The sequence below is a fragment of the Argiope bruennichi genome, chromosome 3, assembly GCF_947563725.1.
Source record: "Argiope bruennichi chromosome 3, qqArgBrue1.1, whole genome shotgun sequence".
In the NCBI taxonomy this organism is placed as follows: domain Eukaryota; kingdom Metazoa; phylum Arthropoda; class Arachnida; order Araneae; family Araneidae; genus Argiope; species Argiope bruennichi.
The window spans coordinates 577966-593841 of record NC_079153.1 but is presented as its reverse complement, the minus strand read 5'-3'; the positions used below and the strand labels follow the sequence as shown (position 1 = coordinate 593841).

Genomic DNA, 15876 nt, shown 5'->3' with positions numbered 1-15876 from the left:
AACTGTTTTTCTTCTTTCGCTGGAAACTTTTTACAATAAAGTTCACGCAGACGGACAATTAAAAAAAAATCACAGAATTCGTCTGCAAAAGTTCAAGAACTTTTATTTGAAAGCTTGTAATTGGTGGTTCTCTGCTTCTTTCGAATATTTTTCTCTGCAGAAGAGGAAGTGGAGCAGACGACAGCTTAACGCAATATTATTCTTTCTCTAAATAGTCCTTCCACGTGCGCATATTTGCAAGGGAGATGCTCACTCAGCAGATCAACAATGCGTTAGCGATGAAAGTGTTTGCAGAATGAAAATATTCCTTTTGTTTCTTCGAGTGGGTGCCGGATATTGTTCCTCTGTGTCATCGAATCAGTGGAATGGCACATAGCATAGTTTTTGTTTTTTGGCGATTCATCAAAATGTGTCTGAAGCATTTTCTTCTTTTGCATAAAAGCATTTATATATATAGTATATATATAATTCTAGTGATTAATTCACGCTCAGTATAATAATCCAGACGAATACACACAGACTTCTTACAATTTAAATCTATAATATACAGTATTGCCAAACAGGTCAATACATGCTCACATGATGCACATGAAACGGAAAATGGTACTTTATTTTAGAAGTCACTACATTCCCTACTGTACGAAAGAAAGGACCGGACCTCACAGGCCAGTGTAAGACAATTAATAATAGATAGTAAACTTTATTATATTATTGAAGCATCAATCAAATTGATTCCACTGGCATTCTTCCATAAATGTAAGCATTATTTAGCGTGTAAAAGATTTCATCTGGAAACTCTGTGCGGCATTTTTAAATATTTTATTTATAAAATATTATTTTTTTAAAATAGCGTATGAAGATTCGCAAACAGTCTGTAATATGAGTTTAAACTCTAGAAAGTAAGTGCCATTGAGGGAAATTTCAAACTTTGAGAGTGAGCATGGAATATATATATATATATATATATATATATATATATATATATATGAAATAATGCTCTATTATATGCATTTCAGAATATGTGGTAAAAGCTTTCCAAAATTAACAACAGAGAAAAACAGCATTCATAGTTGCTATAATATTCAATAACTATCATGATTTATATTGATTATATAACATTGGAGCAAATAAATTGTTGTAGAGATTTGGTTAAAAAAATTATTATTATAAAAAATAAGAATTATTTAAAAAAATTATTAGTAAAAAAAAAGGAAAAAAAAAAAGAAAAAACCTTATTTAGTCATTATAAAAATCTTCAATAGCGTTATAAAAATCCTCAAATATCAATTTAATTACTATTTCAAGATTTTTAAAAAAAGTTCCAAAGTAACTCTTGTTCATTGACTTTGTATTCTCCGTTTTCGTATTTTTTCAGAAAATTTCGTTCTTGTTTTTTTTAATTAGCACATGAATGAACGCATTACGTCTAACATTTCGGTTTGGAGCCATTTCTGCCTTTAGTAGAGGCAATCTGTAGAAATATACAATAATCTCCATGATCGAGCAAAATTTCTTCTGAAAGTAAAATACCTTACAATTTCGTAAAAAAAAGACTTGTATTTTTTTAAATTATATGTTTCATGTTTTGCTTAGTTGCGGATATTTGATTCATATTAATGTCAAATTACTGGACACATGAAAATTGGACTTAGTTATCACTAAATAATTTTATTTCACTTACAGGAATAACCATCCTCTATACTTTGGCATTACATTCGCCAGCAGGCGCAAAATTCTAACTAAAATCAATCAAATTCAAGGAACTATTCACACACATGCAAAATACATTTCTCCATAAAACATAAAAACGGTCGATATGTCAGTCCTCTAATTACACATCATAACAGACAATAACACATAATACAATTTGATTATATGGTTTTTTTTCAGGAAACACACCATTTCTCATATACTAGCACTACATATAATTTCTGCAGAATTAACTATCTTTCCGTTTTCGATACAACACGGAAACAATATAGCTAGGCCGCACGACAGACACACTTAACCGCTTTGACCCAACTTTTGCATGACTGGAGTTTTAAAACTTAATCTTAAAGTGTTCTTTCTGCGATATTCCGTATAAAACTCAACAGTAAATGAGTTCTAATCTCCAGAACGTCAATGCGCATCAGGGCGATAGTGTTAGTGTTTTTTATTGCAACATGTTTAAAGGAATTTTTATTTTTAATTCTGACATTCGTTAAAATAGTTTCCATCACTTCAGACAGCAACCATTTCTAACTTGACAATGGAAGTGTGTGAAATGAACGTGTATGAAACACGTTGAAGATAACTATACAAAGTTTGCGATATTGCTATATTTTACTTTCCACGAAAAGAAAGGAATGCAAGATGCAAACACAGTATTTTTAAAGAAAATTAGAAAATATATATACTATATATCAGATGCTATACATAATATTGATATTTATATTATATTAAATAAAATATTTTAATTTATAAATTATATCTTATTTATATCTTGCATCCTATCCTACATGATTTTTTTTTCAACAAAAGTCGTGCAGTTCTAAATAAATAAAGATATATAACGTACAAAAAATATTTATGATATTTAATTTTGAACTTATTTTGTGAATTAATTATTTAAAATCACATAAAATCTTTCTCACCATGTTTGAATTAAAAACATAGAAAGAAATTATTTTATTAACCAGTTATTAAAATAGTGAAAATGAGTTGAAAAATGGAAAAAATATGAATCAAAGAAGTTGTAGTGCGTAAGGCTCAAAGAAATGATTCATTATGCATATATAGACATGAACTGTTTTTTTTTTTTATTTTTAAGTAGAATAAAAGAGAACAAGTCGAAATAAAGAAGCAGACAAATTTTTCAGATATTTGGAATTATTGAATAGAAAACATTTTCTGCTTTTTCCTATATAGAGGCCATTTTTTTTCCTTTTCCTCTTAATTTTAAGGGCAAAATTCACGACACATCTAATGGCCATGAAGTACGCCAAGGTGACAGAAATGTGGGCGAGTGCCTACATAAACGCGACTGATAGAAAAAACATAAAAGATGGCTCCTCCAGTTAGAGAGTAGAAATGTTCCGCAATAACCGCTAAAGAAACTGGTTCATAGATTTTCCCCTGTAAAGGCTGTAACGTAAGATTTAGAATCTAAAACTTTGTTGAAATAATAAAGCTATCAGCTTTTTATAGGAGCTGGAATTTTTTATCTTCCCTCATATCAATAGAAATTTCGAAAGATTCGTAAATGAATTTTGAGAAACCTATTTCACTTTATTTGATAATAACATCATTATACTTTTTTTTTGAGTAATTCCTCATAATTGAGTTCGGTCGGTATTATTTCTTTTAACCAACTTCTTGTTTGAAAATTGAATTTAAAAAAATTATTCATGTGAATTGGGAATTATTTTACTCTAGTACTAAATCTTTGAGTTTTCTTTTTCATAAGAATTTTAATAAAATCGTTTCGTCTTTACATCTCTATTTTTGAGCTGATGAAATATAACCTTTGTAAAAGCGTGCATCTTTTCCAAGAAAGTATATAAATTCAATGATTCACGGAGAAGAATGTTCTTTCGATCAGAAATGACACTTGCAATCATGGCTGCTTCTAAGCTGTGCTGAATAGCAAGATCTTAGAGAAATTCAGAAAAATTGGGAGTATTCTCTTTCGTATAATTGTAATCTAAATTCCAATGGTCGAATGATATCATTTCAGACATTCGTTGCACGTACAGACAATGATAGGATGCACGTATAAACAAACCTGATTTCATGGTCGTTTCTAGATATTAAAATCTTCGAATTTTCGACATCTTATTTAAATGACATATCATTATGGTAAAGACCAGACTAGATAACTGAAAATTCGCAGAGTTATGGGTTATTGGTGTATAATAATCGTGACTATGGAGATGCTCTTCACATTTATGAAACATCACCAAAGTTTTGTTTAGCTAACTGGCCATTGTTTCATCAACCAACCATGACCCATTTCTATTAGCATCGCTTCCATTCCATTACTCAGAAGGGCGACTTAATCCATGGTTCAGGAGAGTTCCCCACAATAAGGAGAGAATTATATATATATATATATATATATATATATATATATATATATATATATATATATATATATATATATATATATATATATTGTACATTATGAAATGCTTCTTTTAATTATTGGACAATTTATTTTTACATTTTAACAGAATTTTAACTTTTCTATTATTAATGGTTTGTTTTAATTTAATACTATTCGACTTTAGCGACCAACTATTTATTCATCATCTATAGATTAAAAATAATAAGCAAAACCAAATAATCATTCTCTCAGTTTAAATGCACTGAACCTAGTTTGGCAGATTCATCTGAAATGAATGCCATCCATGGGTCATATGAATTACATATCAAATCAGTATGGCTCTTCTCTGTCAAGATATGTTTCAAAAGCATTCATTTTTTCACTGCATGACCAATGCGGAGGAAAATCTTCGCCAGTCACAACAAATATCATTCATATCGATACCGAATAACAATATCATTAATAGGATCGCCCATCAGGGTTCTGTTGACCAGATTAATTTATTGATGGAAATCAACTTTGATGATCTGCAACTTATCACAGCACCTACATTTTATCATGATAAAAGTATAATAAATGATAAACGCAACAAAATAAGTTGTACAATAATGATGAAACATACTGACTGGTTAAGCATTCGTAAATAGCTCAAAATGGTGAAATTGCGTTGGAGAAGAAAACTGGCGGAATCATTCTATTTGTTGAGACTGAGGGATTTGACAAAGTTTCATATTGCAATATCATACCGATTGTAAATGTTGTTCGATTGTTTAATTTGAAATTTTAGGCACAAATCTTTCAAGTACAAATACGAATGAGAGAGAGGCAGCATTTTTTAAAACCTAACACGGATATTAACTATTCATAATTTAATTATCTTTAATGAAAGTATGAAAAGGAATCATACATCAAACTAGAAACTGTTTATAAAAATAAAATATTTGACAAAAGATTGTTAATTCTAGTTAATTAACAAACTGCTTTCAGATTTTCTTTTTCTGCTGTTGCATTTTTTCCCTTTAATTTTAATTTCGTACGACTTTTTAAATAACAAAATAACAACAAAAAAAATAATAATCCCTTTCAGATAATTAATTTTTCAAAGTTCACAAGAAAAATTTTTTTCACTTCAAATGCGATGAAGGAATTGAAATTTTCCGAAAAAAACTGTCTGCTATAGAAAATAATACCTAGATTTGAACAAATTTTAAGAGCATTTAAATTTTCAAATTTATTAATTCCATGAATGCGTTTTTCATGCCGCATTTCTTCCGATTTTTAAAAGAACCTTTGGAGAAAATATCAAATTCCTTTCGTGAATCGCAGAATTCCTTCTCTCATCGAGCTTTAAAATTGTAACGGTTAGTTATTATGAGTCCAAATGAACGACTGAAGAAATTTACACCATAGATCAGGAGTGCCGAACTTCTATGGATCAACGAGCCATTTTTGTTTTCTAAAGAAACGTTTAATGAAGTATAGCGTGCCGTCAAATAATTTTGTCTCTTGATTATTGTGATAATAATAAAACTAAATAATAACAACTCAAAACTCTTTATTTACTACGAAAAAATACATTTTACACTGTGTAGAAGTAAAGGTTTTAATTATACGAGTCATTCAAATTAAAGTATCGTTAGTGTGACTCCTGTAGTTGCAGATGAGATGACAAATAACTTATATTAGGACTGTAAGATGTTACTTTTAGTAGAATGCATGCTGAATTGTTGTCATCTGCCAAACGGTTTCTAAGAGAGTCTTTAATGTTATTCACCTCTGAAAATAATGACTCACAGGCATAGATAGATGAAAATATGGTTAAAATAGCACGAGCCAGCTTTTCAAAACAGTTAAATGAGTTTGGAATCGAATTCCATGTTTCCAAAATTTCGTTGCTGACATTTTTATTTATGTTGCTTGTTACTCTTTTTGTTTCAATTCAATTTCTTTACCTTGCTTCAATAATTTTTTGAATCTATATTGAAATAGACTGGAAATCAATCAGCTGCATCTCAAATTCTTTAATTTCCAACTAATCGAATTGGGACTCATTCAATTTATCAAATGAAGTCAAATCAGGGTACATAATAAACTTGAGCGTTTCCGATAATTCTTTGAACCGAGAATATTCCTTGATTGAAGAATCAATTTCGGAAATAAATTCTTCAATAACTTTTTCTTCGTCTGGTTTCTCATGTACGCCACGCTATACTTCATTAAACATTTCTTTAGAAAAAAAAGGGCTCGTTGATCCATAAAAGTTCGGCACTCCTGATCTATGGTGTAAATTTCTTCAGTCGTTCATTTGGACTCATAATAACTAACAGTTACAATATATATATATACATGCAAGCATTATTTACTAGCGATGAGCACACATACAACACAGAACGACACAGACAGGAATGAGGGAAAAGCTCTTGAAAATTTTATCCCTGGTCTTATATAACCTGAGATCTTGATAGGGAGAATATTTCTTTACAGTGCTAATATATTATTAAGATTTCGATAGGGATTTTTGCTACACGCTTCGACAAGGTAATGGAAAACACAGGGATCTTTTAAAAAGAATGTGCTTACTGGACATTTTTCTATCCCTTCTGGCGGATAGTGGGAATGTGAGGTTTTTAGCCGATTCAGCAATTTTACAAAGCTTCTCTTGAATTAATTAAGTAGAGAAAGTGGAATTGGATCACGAAATAAGAGGTTATATTTTAGAATGAAGTTACTATAGGCTAAATTAATATAAAACCTTGGAAATGAATTAAATTGAAATTAAAGTTTAAAATATCATTACATATACATTTCAAATTTAGGAACTACTTGTAATAATATTGTTCCTGGAAACATACAGTCCAGCTTCAAATATTGATGATATATATTAATGATCCTATTAGCCATTTCTGCAAACGCTGAAGCCAAAGAGATTTTATCACTTCTCCGGAGATGGAATTTTCTGTTAAATCTTTCATTGGACGCAATAAATCGGATGGGCGTTTATCTCCGTGGCTAAGATCGGTCAGTACTTTTTTTAGCCTGGATTCGTCAGTGTCGGTTAATCTATACAGAATGGATTTTTCAAAGTGCCGTATTTATAATCCGTTGATGGATTTGTTAAAATATCTACGACAAAATCTAGCACATTTTCTTCTAATGCAGCAATGACGATGTTATATTTGGTTAAATCTTGAGTGATATTACTGTTCGAAAACTGTGCCTCAAGTTTCTAAAACCATAATTTCGGTTTATGTCACTAAAAAACTGGTGGTTTTACAGCCACTCTGTTTATTTCTGGATTGATATTATTTTGCATAGTTAAACTTGCGTTATCGATCATATTTGATAAAAGATATAAATCAGTCAATAGTATTTAAACTGATAAGCTCATACCTTCGTCAATCGAACTAAAGTATTTCAAAATGAAGAAAAGATCACGTTCTAGGTCACTAGTATGTGATGACTAAAGCGAAACTGAAGAAATCGTGCTGCCATACATTAGGTGTGTTCTTGTTAAAATAATTCAATCCAAAGTGAGACGACATAAACATTCAATATTTACATTTAATTTATATTTAAATATAACTATCGTAGATTAACAGAGGTAACGCTGATGTGTATTTCAAATCTCTCGAACGCACGTAAATCAACAAAGCAGAGTTGAGTTTTCGCACGACTTCTAAGTTCATTAACGAATTGTTTTAAGTTGCGCGTGAGTTTATTTTTGCTTCATCGGTGCACCACAGTACCCCCCACCCCCAGTGAACTACTCGAACGATGAAGAAACGTCACTTGTAACGAAATCGAATGTGGACTGGACGTCCAGATCTTGTCACTAGTTTTGGAGCAGCAAATCGCACTCTTTTGTCGCTGGTGACTTGCTTGGTCGAAGGTGTTTCTGAATTTGCAGTGAGTGATACAGCTACTGAATTCTTTTTAACAGTTGCTAGAATTTTGGAATTTTGTACTGTGGTGAAAGCATAAGCTACAGCTACGGGATACGAGTAATTACTTTTGTCTTGTGGTCTGCGAACCACAAGGTCCCAGGTTCTATTCTATCCTATCCAACATCCACAGTGCCTTGAAGCGTTACTTTCAATTCGTTGAAATGCTGGCATATGTCTGTAAAGACATCAATTTTGAGAGCCACATAACATCCAACAACTGTGAGTATTGTTCAATTCCCCCCCCCACATTTTGCAGAAACAATCTGATTTCTTCCAAGCAGTCAACAAATCTTTGAAGTACGTTCCCGCGGCTTAACCAGCGAACATTATTATACATTAGTAAGCCATTATACATTGAGTTGACTTCATGCACAAAGCCTCAATTAAAGTCTTTTCGCTTACTTTAAACCTATTCTATTATTATTAATTTCGCTTATTTCAAGCCTACAAAGATATGAGGTTGACAATTTTTGTGAAATTAAGCAATAGTCCATTATAAGAGATGATTATAATCATCATATAAGAGATCCTTATATATTATGATATAAGAGATCCATTATATATCATTATAGTGTGGACATTATATTATCAAAAAATGTTAAACCACTCTTAGAACACAAGGCTTGTTAATGAATAATGCAGTGTAGTTCAAGAATCGAATGTCCTACGTCTGTTGGAAATAAACTAATGAAAACATTTTTTCCCACCATATTTGGAGCACCATCAGTTACTGAAACAATTCTTTTCAAATCAATTTCTTTCTCAGCAAGCGAATTTTTAAAAGCCGTACAAATATATGTTTTTTTTAATGGAATGGGAACACTCGCGTTTGTTCGTAACACTTTATAGTGAATTTTGTTATTTTACTAAAATGCAAACCGTTTTTTGATCGGCGGTGGGCCCAAAATATTGTGTCAATTCTACTTTCATCAATGGCACGTATGCCACTGATGAAAGTAGAATTATCATTTATAGCAGATGACATCCCTGCTATAAATGATAAAAAGTAATTAAAAAATCACTTCACGTAATATTTATCTTATATTTAAAAAGGGTTGTAAAAAAGATGGAATCATTAGAAAAAAAGCAATTTAATCTTAGAAATCTTAAAACGATTTTCAATGAAATTTATTTACGCTCATGTGATATACAGTCTTGCCGCAATAGCCAATTTAACTTCGAAATCTATTACACTTCGAGAGAGAAACATAAAATAAAGTGTTAGATGATGGACGTGATAAAGACGTCTCTTCATTATTCTTATAATTAGTTTAATTTTGAGAAATAAATCTTTATATCAATATTCCTAGTATGCAAGAGAAAAATAAAAGGATGAAAAAAAAAAAATGATACGACGCAGAAAACGATTTCTACTTTCACTAAAGTGAAGGGATTAATATGGTGTAGTTACAAGTGTTTGCTCGACATTAATATTTAGAATGTTTGTTTGTTTAAATTTTCACCATTTTTATAATTCATCATTTTTACTCGCTTGTTTAGCGTTAAATAAGCGGAAAAATTCATATAAAGAGAAAGATTTTCCAAAATAGGATTCTATTCTTCTTTCCGTATATTTAAATACAAAACCGATCTCTCTCTCTCTCTTTCATAAATTGCATTCGTTTCTTCTTCAAAACAATATATTAATAATTTTTCCAATACCATTCCCATTTCTGTCTTTTAACAAAAATCTTTTTCCGTTTTAGCCGTCCCTTAAAACTAACTAAAAATAATTCTACATGATGTTGTACAATAGCCTGAAGCTCTATTTTGACAGAATTTTTCTTCGCATATGCACATTACGAAAGAGCAGAACTTATTAATTCGATAAGATGATACAGAAATTATTATTATTATTATTTTTTACAAGAAGAGTTACTCCCGAATTGTTTAAAGTAAAATAAGTATTCAGTTCGATTCAAAGAAAAATTTTCTGATGCTTGAAAATTAAATCTGCGATCGTTAAAACGTATGAAAACGTTTTAGAACTTCTTTTACAATAACAAGCTAATACTCATTTTTAATTTTAAAAAAAGAAACTTTATACTCTTTAAATAAAAAAAATCCGAATTGAACAGGATAGAAACCAGAAATTAAGCAATCAGACATAAAAAGAAAATCTTTAACTCTTTAAATTAAAATTAAGGGAATACAAGGCGCAGTATAATATTGAAAAATTTACAAAAAAAAAAAAAAAAAAAAAAAAAAAAGCCCTTTAAGTTATAAGTTACATACATATATATGAATTAAAATTCGAAATTATATACGAAACTAAAGAAATTACAAATTCGGATAATAGGAATTGCGCATAAGTGGATCAGTGTCATTCTATTGCACAGATTTATCAAACAAAATAAGATTTAAAGTATTTATAATTATTAATTAATAAATAATACATCTTATTCAATCATTATCTCTGTTAAAGTATAGAGATCTCAGCTACTCTTTCTCAAATTCTTTTATCAGCTGAATTAAATGATATTCATATTCTAATATTTAAAAAATAAATTTTTATCGAAATGAATTTATGATAACTATAGATAAGATTAAAACTATGTTTTTTCAACTTGTTTATAAATGTACTTAAAAAGTAAAATATTGAACACTTTTGCATGTTAATAAATACTAAAAAAAAAGATTTCCCCCCCCCCCCCTCAGAATAGCTCTAAAATCAGTATTATCAAAATTCGCATTGCTCTATTCGAGACGCGAGCGTACACCTTCGGCCGATTACCGTACTTGGCAATGTATGAAACGTGACGATGAATATTTTGAGCAACTGTTTACTTGGACCTGTTTTGCGGATGGGAAGTAACAACAGTCGTGAAAAGAAATCTAAAATTCTAGTCTTTTGCTTTCAAAATTCAAAAATAGTTACGGTGAAAATTGTCAGGACGTTAATTCATGACAATGAAAAGAAAGAAACTAAAACTCTAAAATTACCTGTGGTGTGTTCCGGGTTTTAAAAATAAACGATGATCGCAGACGACATTCGCCGTGATGCCACCGCTCTCTTTTCTTGCTCCTGCCAAAACCCTGTCCCGCGGGATGAATGAATAAGAAACATTTTAGGTTTGCCAGAAAAAATTCAAATAGCGCCAAAAGGCGCCAAAGCAGCTAGCTTCGACCCCTTAAAGGCATGAAGTTACGAAATGATGGACGTGAGCTGTAATACCTAATTATTTACATCTAATTTTCATTTATTGTTATGAATGAAAGTCCAGATATCTGATCTAATATGAGCAATCTGAGGCATACTTTTTAAAAGGTGGACAGATTAATGCTTTAAATTTATTTCTTTTGTGAATGAACTTTATTTTAAACTATAAGAATGTTGTTAAGAAGGCTATGTTGTTTCTTAAGAAGCCTGGAGAAAATATTTTGTAAAAATATGTACAAAGTTAATATTTTATGTAAGATATGAAAAATATTCTTATGAAAAATGGGCTGTTTAAATGTTAGATTGTATTTATTTTTAAATATATATTTAGGCTTAAAAAAAACCAATGTATTTTATTAAAAACAACGACATCTTGAATATGAATTTACCTAACCATTTTCAGGCATTTGTTCTTATGATGAAGTACTTTTTTAATTCGATGTTATTGCAAGCTAATATTCCTCTCAAAAAGTGAGTTTTATCCCCTCAGTTGCATATATTGGTTTTTCTTAACCTCTTCGTATACAATGGCGAGTCTGATTCGCTTATGGAATTACTGAATTTTGAATTTTTAATCTGCAATGAAATGAAAGTATTAAGTAATTTGCATGAAAAAATCACTTGAAAACACCTCATTACCTTAAATGCCCTCATATTATTCTCTGAATTAAAATAATAATAATTGTCCCAAATAACATCTACCATCTAATTAGGAAGTTAAGAAAATTCTTATATCAAGGAGTTAATGTTCTATTTATGATTATTCTGTGAATAACTATTTTAATCATCTTTTTATCAAGACATCCTTATTCAAAATCAATAAAAAATTTAGAAACATCTGAAATGATATTGTTTTTGCCACGAATAGTAATTGCAATAAAAAAATATATAAACAATACGTTTCGAGATTACATAGTTATAATATTGAATGCAGAGCCTGAAGAATTTAGGTAGCAATTTATTTAAAAAATTAAATGTGTACTTGGATAAACTCTTTTAGTGTAGCTAAAAAGCTACCATACCACAAATATTGTTTTTGTCGTCAATTGCAGTCGGTATCATTTCTTTAGTGTAATAATTGTAACCTGATCATTTAGACTGCAAAAGAAAACAGATATTTTACTGTTAAATAAACTTAATTTACAATTATACAATTTACTTACTCGTGATTAGGGATTGCAATATCGGACCAAAAGTCCAATACCGGTATTCGGTATTTTTTAGATCTTAATACCGGGATACCGGTTTGAATACCGGTAGTAGAAATTTTAGAAAACCCAGGTGTTTCTTTCTTTTTTTTATTTACCAGTTTTATTAGAGGGTGTAAATATAACAAAAAATAATTTGTAACTTATAAATTATAACAGTATATAAAGAATCACAAAAAAAGTAAAGGAACATTTTATTTATTAAAAGTGTAAATATCACTATTCAGTCTGTGGTACTATTACAAATTTTTCAAATGTGATCTTAAAAAACATAATGCATCAATTGTACTGTCATTAAACCTGGAACGTAATTTTCTGCAAAAATGACCAGCTGCCGAAAACGCTCTTTCGGCATCTACGCTAGTGGGTGGTACTGTTAGCAATGCGCGATATACTTTTTCCAAGTATTTACCTCTAAATCGTTCATCTTCAAATAAATCCATTTCTCGTCGGATGGCTTTGGATATAACTGATTTCTGTATTGTATTTTGATTTGTAATTTTTTTTTATTATTATTATTTATAGCTCATTCTAATTTTTGTTCAAGAGGCAATTCCTTTTCACTATCGACATTAGTATCATCGTAATCTTAGATAACTGTAGCGAATTCTTCTGAATGTGAATAGGTTTCTTGGTAAAAAATTTTATGAAAATTTGCTATAAACTTGATCAGATTTGAATTGGTTAGCCTCTTTTCTTCTTTTTCATTTTTATTTTTAAAATCATTATAATTATGTAAATACCGAAAGAAATTTTCTATTTCGTATGCCTTTCTTCTGCATGATTTTTCAATGTAATATATAATTCTTCAGATAGTGATGTGTGCTGTTCTTTCTGATAGCATTTTATTTTAACTCAAAATTTCGTATTGATATGTATAGCCAAAAGTGATAGTAAATCTTTCAGGAATTTACATAAATCATTATATATTACATAATTTTACATAATATCATTACATATCGTGACCAAGAAGCTGAAAACGGGGAATTAAAATATTCCTGACAAAAATTTAATAACATATAAAAAAGAAACATTTTAATATAAAAAAAGATCATCATTATTTTGTAAAAAAGTAATTACCAATTTTTAAGAACAGAAATTTTTCCCTTATTCTTCATAATTTAATGTTTATGTCCCTTATATTAAATAAAAATTGCTCTGAAATATTTTACTGTACATTAGTTCCTTTTTCCTTCTGTATTACTAATTATCTGTATTGTTTGCGTCTCATAAAACCTCGAGTCTTCATTGTTAAATGAAAACATCTCCTCCTTTCATCTTTCCTCTCACCTCTATTTTGTCGAATTGAACCCATTCTAACGCATGAGCAAAAGCTCGGAGGGTTTTACAATCCGTTGTCAAACAGTATTTTATCACTTCTCTTGATTGTACGATGCAATTTTGTATTCACAGTCTAATTAATTTTGCCCATTAAGGTGACATAAAAATAAATACGTATACTATTTTGCTATGTTGGTGATCCCTGAACATATAATGGAGACAATTTTTAAAAATTTCTAGTAAATACCGAAAAAACAGTATTTAAACTTGTGAATACCGGTATTAAAAAAATGTACAATTGGCTCAAAATACCGGTATTCGGTATTCCGGTATACAGGTATTGCAATCTCTGCTCGTGATTTATAATGAATTAACATAATTTGGCTACAGCAAAGTAACTCTTTTTAGCAGGCATATTCACAAGAGTGTCAAAAGAAAACGTTTTATTGAATTTAGTTTAGCCATTAACTAGATTTTAGTCGGACGATTCTCATATTGAAATGAATAAAATGAATTTATCAATTCGTTATTGGGGAAGTAATGATTAGATGATTATTAATTTTAGAACTTGAATTTGAATGATGAATTAAGGATAACAACTCTATCGTCCTATTCACGAATAATATAAAAGCATCAATTTCTCTAATGATTCCACTTGCAGGTAATCGAAATGTCCAATGAAAACAATTTTTTTCCCATTATCTATGATAAAATCTTAGCCGAAGGACAAAGATTGGTCAGGGGAAATGCCAATATCTTATTCACTTGCCAGCTAACTGATTATTCTGTTTGATATAGTATAAATTATACACTGAATGAACATTATAACATTTAAATCAGATGAATGATAATTTGGACTTAACGCCGTGGACATCCACCGCATTGAATTTTTAGTCTACCGATCAAAATTCTTTTTACAAAATGCGACATGTTTCCTGTCTTATTCACATGCCGCCTTGTCGGTTATGTTGCCAAAAGTAGTGTAAATCAAAAGCTTGATGAACAACATTTGAATCAAATGTCTGAAAATCTGTGAATATAGTTTTCGACATTCATCGCATTCAGTTCATTATAACGCCCAAAAGTTGTAGACAGAATGCGATATCTTATTCTCTTGTTGGATGTATTGCCAAATCTAGGGCAAATCATAAGCTAAATGAATGACGTTTCAATCAAATTTCTAAAAATCTGCAGGCTTAACGCCTTAGACACTCACTGCATTGAATTCATATTCTACCGACCAAAAATTGCTAGCAAAATGAGATTATTGTCATGTCAATATCTTTTCACTTGTTACCTTATCGGTTATATTAGCAAATGTAGTACAAATTATAAGTCTAATGTCGAAGACGTTAATCTGCGAACTTAACGTCATCGACATCCATTGCATTCAGTTCTTAGTCGATCTATCAAAAATTGTCCGCAAAATGCGGCATATTATTGATCTGGCACTCTATCGATTATTTTGCCAAATATGGTCAAAACACTTTAACCTTTACTTGGATATTTCGACTGTTTATAGCATATTAACTTATCGCCGACGGGGGGAGAGGGGGAGGGCAATTGCTCTCTTGCTACCGCCTCCTCTGCAATATTGCTTACCGAAACGGCTATTTTCATAAAAGTTGTCGGAAAATTGCAAATATGAAACTTGCATGGAACGAGATCAGGGCACTAATATTTCTAATGCAACTATTTCTGTTTCAAAAGATAAAGTAGACAAGAGTAGAAGTTAGAAAATTGGTTGAAGCGGCGAATGTATCCGCCGTAGATGCAAAATCCGTAGATACAAAATATACTAGCATTTCTAGAATATAATCTACCTGAGAATTTTGGTCCCCTTTGCCTGTTGTTTTAAGCAACTACTTGATAAAATAATAATAAATTGGCAACTTTCATCCAACCCTATGCAAATTATGTAGTTCATTTCATATTATAAAATATGTTATCAATCAAAGAATGTGTTAAATCATCTTTTCCCGGTTAGCTGCTCCATTTTTTTTTTCCCCATTCAATGCTCAATTTCCTAGATTGAAAATGCTCTTCTGGCTCGGACATCAACGCCCGCTGCATTGAGAAACTGTGGCTTTCCATCCATCTTTTCGAGTCGCCGTAATCATCACGATGCCTAAATAAAACTGTTATTTAGTGATGCATTTAACGACTGTTTTTCACCTCTTCTTCATTTCAGTCAAA

The 15876-nt window shown here is 30.3% G+C and overlaps 1 protein-coding gene across 1 annotated transcript in view; it reads right to left on the bottom strand.

The window, feature by feature from the left end:
* LOC129964278 (SPARC-like) overlaps positions 1-11078 on the bottom strand; it is a 49818-nt gene extending 38740 nt beyond the window's left edge. Inside the window, exon 1 of the mRNA XM_056079032.1 lies at positions 10975-11078. The gene's annotated coding sequence lies outside the window, so the exon portion shown is untranslated. The remainder of the gene's footprint in view (positions 1-10974) is intronic.
* Between the last annotated feature and the right edge of the window lie 4798 nt (positions 11079-15876).